Source organism: Stegodyphus dumicola, chromosome 3, assembly GCF_044657685.1.
Source record: "Stegodyphus dumicola isolate Sdum_Otavi_A_Nest chromosome 3, ASM4465768v1".
In the NCBI taxonomy this organism is placed as follows: Eukaryota; Metazoa; Arthropoda; class Arachnida; order Araneae; family Eresidae; genus Stegodyphus; species Stegodyphus dumicola.
The window spans coordinates 53,222,394-53,240,534 of NC_140770.1; the positions used below are offsets into that span (position 1 = coordinate 53,222,394).

General features: G+C 32.0%; 2 long non-coding RNA genes across 3 annotated transcripts in view; one reads left to right on the forward strand and one right to left on the reverse strand.

The window, feature by feature from the left end:
- Nucleotides 1–234: 234 nt before the first annotated feature.
- Nucleotides 235–18,141, forward strand: part of LOC118191502 (uncharacterized) — a 179,286-nt gene continuing 161,379 nt past the window's right edge. For both annotated transcript variants that reach the window (XR_004758609.2, XR_004758608.2), the window contains exon 1: nucleotides 235–382. This is a non-coding gene — a long non-coding RNA (uncharacterized LOC118191502). The remainder of the gene's footprint in view (nucleotides 383–18,141) is intronic.
- Nucleotides 11,877–17,422, reverse strand: LOC146997985 (uncharacterized). The gene is made up of 2 exons (XR_015039982.1): nucleotides 17,165–17,422; nucleotides 11,877–12,006 (listed from the first exon to the last, which is right to left on the reverse strand). It is a non-coding gene; the product is annotated as an uncharacterized LOC146997985 (long non-coding RNA).

Below are 18,141 nucleotides of genomic sequence, written 5' to 3' on the forward strand. Positions count from 1 at the left end.
CCCACCAACGTAAAAATCGAAACAAATAAAATAAACAAGGAAAGCAAAACAAAAGGCAGTCCATGTCCGGAAAACTTTCCAAATAAACCAGCATAAAATCCGGCTCAGAACAATGCGTGATGCATGGAGGGCTTTGTGTCCTACCAGCTGGATGTCGCCTGGGCAGGGGGCCCCCCTAAGAGACACCACAGGGGGCCCCGCTTAAACCTCGCCCGATGCGGCCGCGGAACTCACCATCGGCTTTGCAGACGGCTTGCGGAGGCGATGCAGCGGACGCCTGGTCAGCCGAGGCGGAGGGAGATTTTCGGAAGGATTTACTTGCCGAAATGCTGCCAGATGAGCCACGAGCCTCCACCGCAGACGATTCGCCGCAGAACGAGAGGTGAGTTGGTATTCTTTTGTCACATGCCGGGCGATCTTCGTGTTTAGTTTCGGTTTCCATTTCTCTTGGCAGTTGATATTGTTAAAGATTTTTCTGTATATGGCCAAATACCAGGATTCCGCGTTTTTACTACTAATTATTTATGTTTTATTCGCGTAATAAATATATAAAAATTTATAATTATGTATGTGGAAAATTTATAATTATGTATTATGGAAATGAGCTAACTCCCTTAATTGCTCATGAAATGGTACATCCTGCGCGTTTTTTATATATGGACTACAGTAATTTTCAGATTTTAAACCTCGCTCTGGTTATAATTATTAACGATGATTGATATCAGCGACGGTTGATAAAATATACGCTTTTGGTTCCCGCTGAAAATGAAATTAATGGCGGCAAATTATTATCAGAATCATGATGATCTCTCTGAAAATCATTACTGATTCCAAAGGTAGCCTTTAATTCTCTATCAGTACCTAAAAATGTCTGGAATTGAAGTAAATTTATTTATTTATCAAATACCTGGCCATTGACTATCAGGTCATTAGGCAGCGAGATTTCCAATACTTCTTTACAATACAGACCAAACTCTTAAATGCAGAGCACACGTCCAGATGAGCAGCATCCATGACTTGTCTAGAATAACACAAAATAAATCTTGAAGTAAATGTACTACCACTCATAATAATAATCTTGTAAGTTATTACTGCCCCTAACCATAATAATTTCTTTTTCGTATACAACAATGCTTTCATGATAAAGATTTTTTAATGATAACAATCTTTTTTTTTTTTTTTTTTTTTTTTGTTATAGTACCAAACGTTTTCTGTTAAAATATGTGCAATATGCAAGATAGTATGGCTAATAGTAATAGTATGTAAGCTGTACACAGTTTCCGAGATAGGGCTTTTTCAGGAAATTTTAAATTTTTATTCATATTTTCATAAGCTTGTTCGAAACTATATTTTATTTAGAATATTGATACAAATATAATAATGGCAAAGAATATATAACTCTTTATCTAACTGAACTCCATTCCGGTATTGGCTGAGAGCATACAAACGGATTCAGTGTTGCCAAAACACTCGAATTATTTCGATATAGAGACTGAAAATTGAAAACTTTTTCATGTATACGGGTAATTATTTACTAAAACTGCGTTTTTTTCCCTTCTTTATTATTATTAACAACGTATTACGTTATTTTAGTAGTGTATCGAGAGTTTCGTGAAAAATGTAATGCTAAATCACCAGCTGTATCTGCAAAGAGCAAAGATTTCATACAGTCATAAAAATACTTATTTGCCAGCAAACTATTTCCTAAACAACAACAGAAAAATAATTGTCAAGAGCATGCAGGAAAAAAAAAATTCTTTTATCTGTACTTGCAATCAGTATATATTATCTTGAACTATTTTCTTCGTGCCAAATTGTTTCCTAAAACGAAAAAAGAATTTTCAAAAAATAATTTTGATGAAGTAAATTATCCTTTAATAAGTTTTAGCACAAATAATAAAATTTAATTATTGTTACGAAATAAAAACGGAGGTTGTCCTATTGCGAAAAAGACGTATAATTTAAATTTTTTTCCCGCAATAAAATAGCTTTATTTAAAAGCTCATACGAGATTCAAAACATCGATTTTCTTCTTCCACAATATTTGTAGTTGAGCATTTACCAATTCATTTAACTAAAAAATTTTTTTATTTATTTATTAATTATTATTATTATTATTATTATTATTTTGATAATTTTGCTCTCAGTTTTAACTGTGATGCTCTAACTACATTATTTTGTAAAGATTAGTTCCATCTTAATACCAGACTCAAATTCATCGCTGCTTTCATGTTGGATCTTCTAGGAAATTTGACTTCTGTTTCATAGATTTAGGGGGGCGGGGGAAATAGAAAAAAGAAAATCTGAAAGCTTTCATATTTTATATTACGCCCAAAGGGGAGTTTTTTTAACGTTTGGTGTATTACCTTTATTTATTAAATATCATATTCTTCGCACTTAAACCATAAAATTCAGTTCAAGAGCAACATTGCAAAATATTTAAAAGAGCAATATATTTAGAATTTCCTCTATTTAAAAGAGCATATCTTTAGAATTTCCGCTATACAGTCTAGAGCGCTGGAGATAAGTTCCCCCCTGTACAGTGTTGCCATTACTCGCTTTGTAATCGCTGAATTTGTTAACCAAAAATTCGTTGAAGTTTTACAATATACCCATATTCGAGTGGAGGCCTACGTTATTCAAAATTTGATGTTTCTCAGTACTATTGTTTTTCACAATGCAAGAAAAATACATACTTTCATGCAGATTCTTCATTATTTATTTTAAGTATAATGCACGACTCTAATATTTGTTGGCAACGATTTGAAAAGTGGACGCACATTTGTAGTAAACAGACGCACAATGCCAAAACGAAATTAATAGCCCTTCTAGGCAAATGGCCCCTTTGGGCTAAAAATAAAAATAAAAAAATTAATAAAGAAGAAAGAAAAACATCAAGTGCTTTTGTTCGTTACGTCAAGTCTCACATCACTCAGGACTTAAATTTTAGCGAAAAACAGGGTCGTCGCCCTGGCGAAGACGTTAGTGTTTAATTCGTTGTAATTAGATGAAGGTCTTAAAAGTACCGTTACAGTTAATTGAGAAGTTTATTTTTCACACTTTTTTTTTTTTTTTTTTTTGCGCAGATGACAAGATTATTTTTTAATACAAAATAATAACCATTTGAAAAGCTTTCCTTTAACACCTATCAATAATGACTCTGCTACAGAAAAATATTCTAGTGATTCTTCTGTATTTTGAGGTGTTGATTTCAATTATGAAATCAAATTTTCTACATTCAGCTTCATATTTCGCCTTCACCACGAGTGAAGCTGTCTAGTGAGTTACTATTCTGTATCAGATGCAATCTCTTGGTGAACTGGAATGAATGAATTAAGAGACAAATACTATATTTACCTGCATATTTATTTATTAGCCCAAAGGGGCGTCAAATCTAAAGGGCTATTAGTCTCAAAAGGGCATTTTGCATCTTTTCACTTTCTGCGTTAGTTCACATTTCCAAATGTTGCCACCAAATATTATCGCCATGTATTACATTTAAAGAAAATAAGTAATGAAGAATATGCATGAATGCATGAATGTTTCTCGCACTGTGAAAAAACAAGGGTAGCTAGAGCCATCGAATTTTGAATAACGTAGTCCTCCAACCGAACATGGGCACTTGGACATTTTTAATTTCGAATTTGTTTTATTATCTATTTGAAATTTTTCAAAATTCTAACATTTTTTTTAACAAACTCAACGATTTCAAAGCGAGTAATGGCAACACTCTACGGGGGGGGGAACCTTTTTGTCTCCAGCTGCGCGGAACTGTGTATTGGAAATTCTAAAGATGGGCTCATTTTAAAATTATTTTGCGACATTGCTGTTGAACTAAATTTTATGGTTTAAGTGTGTAAGGATTATGTTAATTTTATTAACAGTTAAATTTTAAGTTAAAGTTCCTTTCCTGTCAAATTCTTAACTTCAACTTACTACTTCCGGCCAGAACGTAGTTTTGGAATCCTGCTGAATATTTAATGAGGAGGAGCGGTATTTAAGCCACGAAGTTACTTACTGAGTGAGAGAGAATCAGAGTTTCTGATTTACGCGCGTCTGCCTTTTTGACCACTCTCTCTCTCAAAGCTGTTATTACGCTCGGCCGTACTCAGGCCCTTGCTAAGATTCGTAGTCAAATAAGTTAAGGGAGCCAACTCGTTTTGAACCTTGATAGCTTCGGCTATACTTCTTTAGTTAATCTTAGTTTTAGGTTAATTCTTAGTCTTTCAAGTTCAAGTCTAAGTGCGGGCTTTGCTTGTACACTCCCAGGCGGAGTTTTGTTAAATCTTATTGGAATAATAAAGGGTTAGTTACCCTTCTATCTTGTTGTTTCTTGTCACGAACTCAAGCGATTATTCGCTTATCAGTTCTTAGATTATTCACTTCCAACATTAACTTAAAATAAGTGAGGAACTCTACAAGTGTAAAGAACATAATATTTAATAAATAAATGTAACACACAAACCATTAAAAAACGCGCATCTTTGGACGTAATTTGAAATCTGTCAATTTTTTTTTCTATTTTTTTACCAGGTTAAATGCAGAAGTGTCATAAATACACGTATTATTTTAAACTTGTGTTACGTCAGTGTTTATAATGAAGGAATACTTATACTAACAGACGCTGTAATTTTATAAGACAGAGCTAGTATTTTAAAATTTAAGATATAAACTGAAATCAATTTGAATTTTCTCTCAGTAAATATAAGATAGAACGAAATGAGCAGAGATCACTAAGCGGAGTAATAAGTTCAACTCTTCGTTATACCAGTAATTCAAAATATTAATGACTTCCTTATTTTTAAAATTTTATTTATTTATTTTTAGTTTTAATCTGATATATGGTTTTGCCTGCCCGACGGCTTTATAGAAATTATCATTTTCCTCTTGTCAGATTAGATGAGAATCAAAACCATTCATAACAATGAAAATCTGATTTTCTTAAAACTTTTCACAGCTGTTATCTGTAAAATCAATTTCCAAGACACTGCAATCTTTTTTTCTTCTCTTAGAAATTTATTTTTAAGGCCAAGCTATCTTGTGCTGTAAGTTTTACCTAAAAGAAATTTTGAATTATTTATTTAAAGAAAAGGTTTCTTTTGTAAATTGCAAAATCAGTACAGTTATAAGCATTAAAAGCAATGCTGATTTCAGCAGATGACTTTAATTAAAATCTAAAATTGTAATAAAATTACATTCCTATCATTTAATTTTATTATAATTTTAGACTTTACTGATAAATTACATTATATGACATTATTAATGGCAGGCCTAAATTTCAGTGAAAGATTATAAGAAAATTAAAAATTGATATAAGAATAAACGGAGCTGTAAAATGCTCAAGAAAATAGTTACTTAAAATTCTTTAATGCATCAAATATTATAAAAAGTTTATATAAAAAAATTAAACTATCTAAATTTTAACTTTTATTGCATTTTTAGTCCAAAGGGGAAATTTTTCCTGAAGCACTATTAATTTCGTTTTGGCATTTTATGTTGAAAACTATAAACGGCAAATCACTCTTTACACTGTTGACACCAAATATTATCGCCCTGTATGATATTTGAATAATTTAAATAATGAAGAATCTGCATGAATATATGTATGTTTCTCTCATTGTGATAAAATAAAAGTACCTAGAGCCATCAAAATTTGAATAATGTAATCTTCCATAGACTATGGGCATGTGGAAGCCCTAATTTAAATTCGAAATTTGTTTTATTACAGATTTCAAATTTTGCAAAACTTCATGGAATTTTTGATTAAAAAGCTAAACGATTTCAAAGCGAGCATTGGCGAGCTCTACAAAAAAAAAAAAAAAAAAAAAAAAAAGTCTCTAGCGCGCGGACTAAATCGGAAATTCTAGACAGGCTCACATTAAAATGATTTTGCGATATTGCTGTTGAACTGAATTTTATGTTTGAGTACGTAGAACATGATATTTAATAAATAAAGGTAACACACAAAACGTTAATAAAAAGCGCCTTTGGACGTAATTTAAAATCTGAAACCTTTTAGATTTTTATTTTTGAGAAGATAATAATTTTTAAAGCATGTAGCTGCCATAATTTAAATAAGGGTATATAACAACTAACAAACTTTTTTTTTTACTATATCTGGGATCGACATAAACGAGGGAAAGGATTCCATAATTGAATTCTATCTATTGTTTCTAATAACATAGCAGTGACATATTATAAAAGTGAGAATGCTAAGTGAAATAACTATTCATGAGACAAAAAATGTATTGCGAAAAACGTAATACTTCACTAAAGTTGTTTATGTTACTCACAAGTAAATTTTTTATTGCGTAGAGCGCTGTATGTTTCGGATTTTCGAGACGGTCATTTGAAATTAAGAAAATACGTTGAATAATTGGCTTGCTACAATATGAATGGGTGTGTAACCAATTGCGTATCCTCAAGTTGGGGCCGCCGTCGAGGGGTCTCCTTTTTTTTCTTTTTATTTATTTATTTATTTATTTATTTATTTTTTTTTTTTTGTGTGTGTGTGTGTGATTGTGTGTGTGTGTTTGAGAACAATGAGGAGTTTTCCTTTCTTTTTTTCTTTGGAGGTCATTTACGGAGGGAAGTTTAAATAGAAAAGGACACATGGATGCTACAAAACCATTTATATTTTCCTAAATTTTTTTACCTTAGGAATAAGACAAAGTTATTAAGTGACTTGAAGACGTCATGAACATTTTAATCACGAAATGTAAGACAGGGAAATGAGTGAGGACAGCAGAAAATGTTTTAAACTATACTTCATTAATATGCTGCTCGGTGTATACCGATATCGAATATTACACTTCATTACTTGAGAAATAATGTAAATAACTCCGTCCTAGTAACGCGCCTAAAAACAGAGTGAAATATCGCCGAAAGTTACATGCATAATAAACAGAAAATGTGCATAGCTTGATTTTGATTCATATGTGCGTGTGTCCATAGGAATATATGCATTTACTTTGTTTGCATTGTACATGAAATTGAGCCCATTCCATTTTATTTGTTGATTTTATATAACAATCGCATGCGTAAGAGAGGTTTTTAAAACTTGCTGTTGAATATTATATATACCCAGTATTTTATTCATAGTACGTAAATATTCAATTCTTTTGTTTGAAATTATTCACTTTCAATAACTGTTATGCATTTAATTCTGATCTAATTCTCTACATTCGAATGAGAAATCGAATAACTCAAATAAATTATACTGTCTAACATATGGCACTTATCTAAAAATCATTCAAATAAATTTTACATTTAAAAGAAAAGTCTAGCAGTTCAGGCCTAGTTTTCAATTAATTTAACACCTGAAACCTATAATATTGCAGGCATTAAGCTAAAATCCTGAATCTGTAAAATTATTGTTTTGGAGCTCTGATTCTGTAATTTCGTGACTTTGTGTGATGAATTTAAAAGTCTGGCACGTTAATGTATAGGAATAGGAATAGACAAAAAAAAACACACACACACACACACACACACAAAAAAAAAAAAAAAAAAAAAAAAAAATGTGAAGTCACCATGGAGGTAGGAAAGGAAGGAGGGACCAACCCGCGCTAAAAGTGAAGCACTGCTTTGAAGCTTGGGTCACCAGATGGGGTGTTCTTTGTTTACATTCAGAAGCTCGCTTGACAAGATTCTGATAGTATTTCGACACACGACAGTTCCATAGAAATCGAAAAAGGGATACTTTCGCATGAAAGAAACATTCATAGTGTGATGAATAATAGCCATTTGTATAGTTTAGTGACATTTACGCAAAAATCACATCTTGGTTATTTTTCGATAACTAACAACAGCGATTTTGATTATGAATTTGTTTTATAAAATTATAAGCTGTTGCACTACAAAAATATAGATTTTAAGAAAAATGTTATGCTTAAAGAATGAAAAATACCTTACGGTACATTTAAAATTGTATACGTCTTTCGATACCCTTGATAGAGTATTCGCTACTTTTATTTTATTTTCCAAACGTCAAAATGTTTTAAATAAAACAAATTTTTTTCACATCCATATATTATTGTAACATGTACCTTTTAAAATTTTTTAGAGGAGAGGCTTTACTGCTGCTCATTTTAAACCCATCGTTTTAATTTTATATATCTGAAAAATAATCACTTTGGGCTTACACGTTTTATAAATATAAAATTATGCATGTTAAAATATTTGTAATTAGGCACATAGATCAGATTAAGTTTTTATTAAATAGAGTAAAGCATACAAGGGCTATCTGCCTAAAGAGAGAGATGCCATCGTGGAGGAATTTTGAAGAAAAACTGACCTTTGAGTGGGTATTAAAAATAATACTTATAATTTTCATTCAAATTATATTCATATATATTTTTTATGTAAAACTTTCGGGTGTATGCTAAATTAGTGTAAATTACTTTACACGAAAAATATAGTGAATGCACAGAAATTAAAGATTTGCACATGCCGGAAATGATAAATAGGAAATATGTATGGGTATTTATGCATGTGCTTGCAAAAAGCATGTATCCACCTTTGACAAAATACTTAAATATTCATTAAATTATTTATAAATGTATTTGAAATGAAGAATTTATTCACTTATAAACAACTGTGAAAGTACTGTGAAGAAATCTAATGATTAAATGTATCTAATTTATAATGATTATAAATGTTATCTAAATATATAATAACCTTAATATTGAATTGTAAACATAAATTGAAATCCTGTTGACAAATACGTTATAAAACTATTTAAGCAAGAATTGTTCATATTGGAAAGCAATCTGTTAAGAGGTATTGTAAAGCAAATGCTATGAGATGCGCACTTAAGAACGTAATAAAGAGTTTTGGAATATGTATTGCTGAAATGAAGGGTAAAAAAAAAAATCTGATAAGTATAATTAAAAGAATTATTCCCTTTACATTTTATAATAACTCAGTTACAAGTTTTAAATAATACTTTAATAAAAAAAACCTATTTTATTCCCTTTCAGAAATGTTCAGAGAAAGTCAAATACTATTTAATACCTATTTAATTATTAGGAATTAGCGAAATACTTATTTAAAGTATTTCGCTAATTCCTAATAATTCTCTAATTTAAAATGAACCGAATAGAGCATTAATTATAAATTGACTTACATTTTTCGATTTAAAAGATGCCTCAGAAGTCAAAAAATCATGTCATATTTAAGAAAGTATTTTAGGAAGAAGCTCTATAAATAGAAAAGAAATAATGCATAATTTTAATATTAATAATACAATAAACTTTGATCTTAATTTTTGTACCTTAACCGAATAAAATCAAATTACCTAAATTTTTTTTTCTAATGTAATTAACGAAAACTTGTGAAAATATTTAATTCAAATTAAACCATTCTGAGAAAACTGTCCTGGAAAAGTATAGCATTTAATTCCGTTCAGAATGAAATGTTGTTAAAAAATATGTTGTTTTCACATACTCAGGACTCTGAAGTATTGTAGAAAAAGAAAATATATACATTTATATGTATATCTACGACGTAATTACAAAATATTTACATCCGAACGCGTCAAATCCCATATAACTCAATGGTAAATGACCCAATGTTTTGGTCACCACGTAGGGATCGCCGGTGCTTCAGAGCAGGGTACGGGAGAAACTTGCTTAGGGCGACTCCATCTTACTTCCTACCTCCATGGAAGTCACGGATTTTACATAGTAATTACCACATATTCATCTTACAAATTGCATACTTATCTCTTTTAAACCAGTATAAAGTATAGAAAAATAACATACAAAATGACTAAAAATAAAAACAGCATTCTTCGCAGAAAATGCAAGTTGGTGATGTTAGTGTTATATTAGCGATATTTTCCTAGAGTGGGAGTCCATCAAAAAGTAAAAAATATTTTTTTACCAATAAGAAATATTTATACAATCTTATATATTATGTGTAGAATCAGTATCCTGATTCAGTAATCCTGAAACCTACACGAACCTAAGTTTAATGTTTCTTGCAAACCAACAAGAATTCGTCTCTTTTCAGAGCTGAATCCATAAACAAAGAACTGCTATAAAAACCTACTTATCTCTCTAAGTAAGACATTTGGTGTTGACTAGAATCAGTATTTTCATCTTGTATACGAAACACATATTAAATAACAATTTTGCATGTGTTAGAAAAAAAAAATCAATGATATAAAAGTAAGATCACATTGTACTATTATCCTGTTTAAAACAGCCATAAAGCAAAAAGCAGCTAATGGTATTAATGTACCTCAGGAAACTCCTGGCAATATAAAATAGTTTTTTGACGCGTAATTTTGATGATTATTAATTGATAGAGATAATATTACTACTACTAATAATAGCAATAATAAAAATTAACCTATACCAGTTTGCAAAGGGCGTATGTTTTCGAGTTAAAGCAAATGTCAGCTCCATTATACAGTAGAAAATCCTGAAATTCATGTTTTTTATTCAGATCATTCTGAATATTCCGCTGGGAAATCTTAATAGGATAGCAGTTATAAGAGCATCTTCTTGGCCTTTTCAGTTTGTCCTAAGAGTTAAGAATCCAAAGATTTTGTAACGTCCATGTACTTCTTGGTAGTGATGATTCTTTCCGGATGCCCAATAGACGTCAAAGTAAAGGATTTGCCCAACTTTCTCTCAGGAAAGTAAGGACAACTTATGTAATTACCAGTGTGGGGCCCTTACAATTAGCACATTTCAGTCCTGCTTTATCCTTGGGGCAGTCCATGGATTCGCGTCTCATCCCGCAGTGAACGTAGAGTGGGGAATGTTTACAAGAATGCTCAGCTTGGTAGACGACCTAGCAATGGTAACATTTCATGGGCCTTCTCTTACCACAATATGAGTCCTCTTTGGTTCTCAAATCTATAAAGTATTGAAGATGGTTGATCAAACGTGATGTATCATTTTTCTAAAATGTGAGTTAAAAGAATTATCTTGATTCCTTCTTTAGAAAATACAGATAGATTCTTTTTATGTTGAATCCTTCAAGCAGTTTATCTTGTGTTTTCACTGCTGTAGTGTCTATAGTAAGACTGCGAATGTTTACTGTAATATCATTGTTTTCTGGAAGAAGGTAAATATAGTATCTATTATCCTATGCATCTATGAACTTTGTGACATGTCTATGTGCCTCTGAGACGAAGACTTTTATTTCGCACTCGTTCCCAGCCTGTATTTTACTTTTATAATCAACAAAATGATTTTACTCGCAACCAGCTGAGTTTGCAATCCTTGATGACAATTTGATCAATGATCCGGAATTTTCGGCAAATATCTGGGGTAACGATTTCATTAATGTCGACCTGTTTGGATTGATCCTCCGCGTCCTTTTCAAATCTTCCATAAGAGGGATTTTGCGTTCATCATTTTGGACATTTGGTATTTTGGACACCAACATTTTGTGCAGGATTTTGGTCATTTGATTCCGTTTCATGACAGTTTTCTGGTTTTTCCTACGTTCAATCATCCGAGAGACATCCTACTTTTTTGCGAAGATTTCTTAGCTTGTGTTTTACTTTTTACCTTCCTTTTTTGCACGAGTATGAATTTTTTTGAATTATTCATTGCATCAGTGATCTGAAACTGGCAGCAATGAAGCAATTTTGCACTGCCGTGAACATATTTTCTATAAATTAATTAGTGTTAATATGACATTAATTATTATGACAAGAATTTGACGAAAACAATTAAGATTTTATTGACATGGGGTCCAATTTTACATTTTCGTTATCAAAATTGAGCATAAGGGATGAACCAGAAAATCTATAAGGGAAACTAATTAATTTACGCTTTGATATAAGTTATATGTAAGAATTTGAAGACACAAATTTGATTAACTCTTACTCGTGGTTGTCAAAAGATAAATAACTTTAATTACTATTTTTTTCCCAATAATAATAATCGGTTTGTTTTAGGAATACATTTATATAGTAGAAATTTCTTTCCGCCGTTGAAACTTAATAAGAACCAGTTTGACTGATAAGCAGGTGAGGGGTTTCAGCTGAAAGAGATAAAGATAAAGAGATAAAGTACTTTGTAATTATTTACATACAAATATATGCATTTTTTTCTGTATGAGATGAAGAAAATGTTCACAAATATATAAAAGAAAGAGATTAGGTTGCCATGATTTATTCTCACGTTTTGTTCCACTTGGGAAGTTTTCGTAATTTGTTTATTTTTAACTTAAAAGTAAGCTATTTAGTGAAAACGTCATTATATTAGAAATATTTTAAACAAATGTCGGCCTGAAAGCTTAATAAAAACATTTCAAAGTGTAACCACCGGAAATTTCTTACAGATATCAACCTTTAGATTTCGGACAGAAAATAAGTATGAATTTTCAATTAAAAATTTCACCAGATGGGTCAATGGAATCTCTGTAGAGACATTAGGGTTTTTTTGGAAGCAGGAGCAATGAAAAAATAGCACCGCCTTCGCCGGGAATCGAACCACGGACTTCTGGAATACCGGCCCAGTGTGCAGACCACCACACCACGAAGGCACGCCAAGAAGGTGGGATAAATACCTTATAGATTTTATGAGCAAACTTTAAGAAATAACCCAGGAAATTTCGCAAGAGTCTTGGAGTACGACATTCTAGAGGAAGATAGATTTTTAAGTCCCTACGCTGCTCATTTGCTGCATATTGCACTGAACAACAGGATGACTAATGAGAAAGCAGAATTCCATAGTGCTTTTACTACTTAGTTTGATATTGTGTCTTTGCAAATGTATGAATTCTGGGAGAACACTAACATCGACCTCGACCAGTCTCCAGACCACTACCCGGTCTTCAATTTTTAGAAGCAAAGCGCTTCAATCTGTTCTTTCCCCGTCAGGTACTTATACCTTTTGGTGAGTATTCTATTGTATCACAAGTCAGGCCCTAATGGGACTCTTTCAATAACTGGCAAGAGTAGGAATCACTATCACCTGCTACAAGCCAGTATACCGACCAAGTATCAAAGCATCAAAGTATGAATTTGAAGGTTTCCTTTGCTTAATTAGTATTACTTTTCACTTTGGGTAAATATTTAGCAGTTAAAATTTTAAATTTAAAGAATTTTCTTTATTTAAAAAAAAATTCCGTTTTGTCAAAAAATTATTCGGTTCTTCAGTTGGTTTCAGATCGCGCATTAGGCCAAGGGGCATTTTGAGTTTGAAACCATCGTATTTCACCACGTCTCTCTTCTAAAAAAGTAATTAATTTAATGAAAAATTAGTTGTTTAATGGTGTATCGGGAATTTCAAACAAGGCTGTAGTGATTTATTTCTCGTTACGGAATTTAAAACCGTGTCCTTATAAGAAATATATTTATTCAGCTTAGTAATTTTCTCGACGTTTATCGTATTTTCTAGCTTCACAATAACTGTCCACAGCTTTTCAGAATATGTAAATCGCTGGGGGAGGTCGTACCATTTAACGTACATTCCTCTATGCGTCTCTTTTCACTGCTGACAATATTTGGGGGGGGGAACACCTTTTTTCGCTGTCTGCCATGGCCACTTGGCTAACACAACTGAAACAGAAAGAAAAATCCAAAATCCAGCCAGACAGATGGAAAAAAATCAGTACCCTATGAACAGCAATCTACATTTTCCATTCGATTCAGACTTCCCATTACTTTTTTTTAAAAAAGGTGGTTTCTAAATCTCATTAGCTCTTAATTCCCATGATTTATAACACATCTAATTCATATGATTTATGACGTTCTTAATTTAGAACACTTAATAAACGTATGATCCACTATTGTGAATAAAAAGTATGTTTTTAATATAGTATATTTATATTACAATTAATATTAGCCCAAAGGAGCGTTAGCCCAGAAGGGCTATTAATTTCGTTTTGGCATTTTGCGTCGATTCACTACAACGCCCAATCACTTTTGAAATTGTTGCCACCAAACATCATCGCCCTGTATTATATTTAAAGAATTAAATAACGAAGTATCTGCATAAATGTATGTATGTTTCTCGCATTGTCATAAAACAGCGGTACCTAAAGCTCCCCAGTTTTGAATAACGTACGTTTCCACCCAAATATGGGCATCTGGAATCCCAAATTTGGAATTTGTTTTATTATCTATTTCATATTTTGTAAAGCATTTATGAGTTTTTGTTAACAAACTAAACGATTTCAAAGCGAGCCATGACAACACTGTACGAAAAAAAAAATTATCTCCAGCTTGCGAGATTGTGTATAGGAAATTCTAAAGACATGCTCTTTTAAATATTTTGCGATAATGCTGTTGGATTGAATTTTATAGTTTAAGTGCGAAGAATATGATATTTAATAAATAAAGGTAATACACAAAACGTTAAAAAGCACCCTTTTTCAGGTAATATAAAATCCGAAAGCTTTCAGTTTTTTTTTTTACTTTCCACCCTCACCAATGTTTTTATAAAATAGCTACGAAATTTCATACTGTCTTATAAATAATTGTAACTTGTTAATAAATAATCCAAACATTTAAAGCTATAATTATGCATGATTTTTTATTTTTCATTGCTACATTTTTATTTCCGTTCATAATGATGATTTTTAACATACAGCATACGTTCGTGCCGTTCTTCATCATATTCAAAGCAAAGCTGTTCTTCATCATATTCAAAGCAAAGCTGTTCTTCATCATATTCAAAGCAAAGCTGTTCTTCATCATATTCAAAGCAAAGCTGTTCTTCATCATATTCAAAGCAAAGCTGTTCTTCATCATATTCAAAGCAAAGCTGTTCTTCATCATATTCAAAGCAGGCTAAGCGAGATATAAATGTTCCTATTGATTCATTAAATAATGAACGCTGACTAAAATTAACTCAAAAGCTGTGCATTGAAGGATTGTTTTTGCGCTTTCCGATGCGAAATATTCCTATTCCATAATTTAAAAACATTGTAAATACATGCTATCAGAATTTCTAAGTGCAAAATAAAGATCATTATTAATCGGAAAGGAAAAAGCCGTTAATCATTATTTCTACGTGGAAAGAAGGCTCCAAATGAATATCCGAAAAAGGTACTGTTTTCTAATGTTTCTAAAATTAAATTGTTTGTATGAAGGGAAAATCTGCCGACGCAGAAATCAGTTGAAAAGTCTTTAACTATATCTGTAACAAATAGTAACAATACTAAAAGAAATAAAAGAATAAAAAAATCTTAAAGCTTTCAGAGTTTATATTACACCCAAACGGGCATTTTTTAACGTTTTGTGTGTTACTTTTATTTATGAAATATTACTTTCTTCGCACTTAAACTATAAAATTCAATTCAACAGCAATGTCAGAAAATAATTTTAAAAGGGCATATCTTTAGAATTTCCGATACGGTTTACTGTTCATTACGAACATAATCGCAGCCCACACAGCCAACAACGACGTCAAGTAGTGTTCTTTACGTCTTTTCAAACAAAAAACTAAATAAATCTGACGTCTCCCCTCAATGTGTACTGTATCCGAAAATCATGAGTACTACCTTTTAAGTCGACGCATGAAAAAAAAAAAAAGATCCGTGGTTCATCTTTATATTCTAGGTACTTACTCGGTTTATTGGTTGAATAAAACTTGCTGCGTTGGTCGGGAAAAATATAATAAATGTTTTCCATATTTAAATCTTCAGTTTGTTAGCTCACTACAAGTTCTTTTTATTTTATAGGCCTAAATTTTAGATTTCAATTTAGATGCTCTAAAGTGCCGTTATCTTTATTATATGCGGCTTAAGTGTCTGTTTGTAGCCGTTAGTTTATTGGTTGCTTGCGTAACTGTACTAGCCAATGGGGTTAAGTTGCCACGGCATTCAAATAGTCCATATACACTGATACTATACATGCAGTTGTCATTGTTTTAATTAAATTATCATGGCATTTAAGAACATTTAAATATTTTTAATTCATACAATTGTTGCTCATTATCCATAACTATATTTACATATGAATTAGCTAGAAACTTGCAAACGTTGATAAATTAAAGGAGACGAAACCACCTAAGGAGTTGTGCGTAGTACATCTCATCAGATAGGTTTACCCAAACTCCAATGCTAAATATCCTTTCGCGTAAAGAGTTTAAAATTCTGCCCGATTTTATTCCGGAATTGTATTTTAAACTGAATTTTCAGGTGAACGCAAATTGAGCATGCCAGGGGGGAACGTGAACATTTGTTTGCATTAGCAATCATCTGTTTTTGAAATGGTTTACAACTGAACGCAAATTGAGCGTGTTAGGGGGAACGTGAACATTTGTTTGCATTAGCAATCATCTGTTTTTGAAATAGTTTACAACAACAATAGTTACAATGAACGCAAATCATTTTAATGAGATACATTCCGCAAGAGAAGAAGAGGAAGAATGACTTTGCTTGTTTGCATTAGCTTTACATAAGTCACATAATCTCTGAGGTCATCTGCATTGTTTGTTTACAAAAGGTATACATAAGTCACGTGATCTATGAGGTCAGCAGAATGTATCTCATTACAATTTATAATATCTAGAAAAGCGGCCATTTCGTATGACCGCCGGGCTTTCTAGCTTTGATATAACCGGATAACTGCGTGCCGGTTATGAGAGATTTTACTGTATTAATGCAATGGGAGATGTCAGCTGTAGTTTCAAAAGACAACAGATGTGATGTATTTTGAGTTTCCAGAAGCGCTTGTCTATTTTATTTGATGCACCAACTTAGGATTTCGATGCGCCAAAATGTTTGTCTTTCTGCCCGTTGGAGAATTGTTTGTATTTGCATAGAAACTCTAATTTTAATCGAATAAAATAGAATCGAATAAATAATGAGATACATTCCGATGACATCAGAGATCACGTGACTTATGCGTAGCTAATGTAAACAAACATTGCAGATGACCTCAGAGATCACATGACTTATGTATAACTAATGTAAACAACAAGGTCATTCTTCCTCTTCTTCTCTTGCGGAATGTATCTCATTCTGTATAAAAACTGTATTTAATGAAGATGTTTTGAGTTCTTATGCATTTTTGCCTTGCTATGTAATGAGAACTAAATCGATTGAATGAGAAATATATCTCTACAGAAATTTTAGGAAATAAGTTATATGAAGTGTATAAAAAAATGTGCTTAATTTACAAGGAAAGTACAAGGAAGTCACGTGGTGTCCACATCAGATTTTTTAGTAAGTTATTAAAAAGACATACCTCTGTCAGCTTCATTTTCAAATGTGCCGCTCGTGGACTCCATATGAATTCCAGAACAATAGGATGGAGATGCAAATGCGGGGTAGGAGAGGAAGTTATTAATCAAAACCACATCTAATTGTAGATGAAAATCGTTCGCATTTGCGGCTTGCTCAGACGACATGTGTCATCTACGCACGGATGATTGTCTATTTTTCTCGAGGATGTATTCCTCTTATCAAGCGAACGTGTCTTAACATCTTAATGTCTTGTCCGCATCTGTAAACAATAGTTTATGACTTGTTAGACTCCCCATATGCTTTACTCTCACGTGATAAGATATGGGAAGCTCCTATTTCCTGAATCCGAAATACTCACAGACTGCCTTTTCGTATCGTATTTCGTGTTCCGTTAAACGCTGTATAGCTGCAAAATCGTAATGGATGTCACATTATGATTTGCTGGCCAGTCCCACTTTAATTATTTATTAACGCTTACTGATTCAAGTAATCTTAACATATGTAAAGTTATCATGCAATGTTTATCGCATGTTCACTGTGTAGCAATGCTTGACGGCTGTGTGTGTTAAAAAAATCTACCACGCAACTGTTATGTAAAATTAAGGGTAGGTTATATGCAGATTTCTATAGCTTCTTCTTAACTGATATGAAAGCATATCCTTGAATAAGGCTGACAGATAAGATTTATCTTTTTCGATCTGAGTTTAATATCTATTTCGAAACAATAATTTATAATAAATTATTCTATACATATTCCTTGATCTATCTCATGGTCATATCCGCTGTATATGTATTCCTTTGAGTGTTAATGTTATGTATCTGCGCTTTTGTGCTTAAAAATCTTATTTGATGTTTACAGCTGGTACACTTTAATTGAGTGTAGCTGACCAGAAGCTTGCGCGACCAGCTGCCTAAAATATTTAAAAAAAAGTTTGTAATATTTTATTATTTGTACTCAGTATAGTCTTATCTGTAACA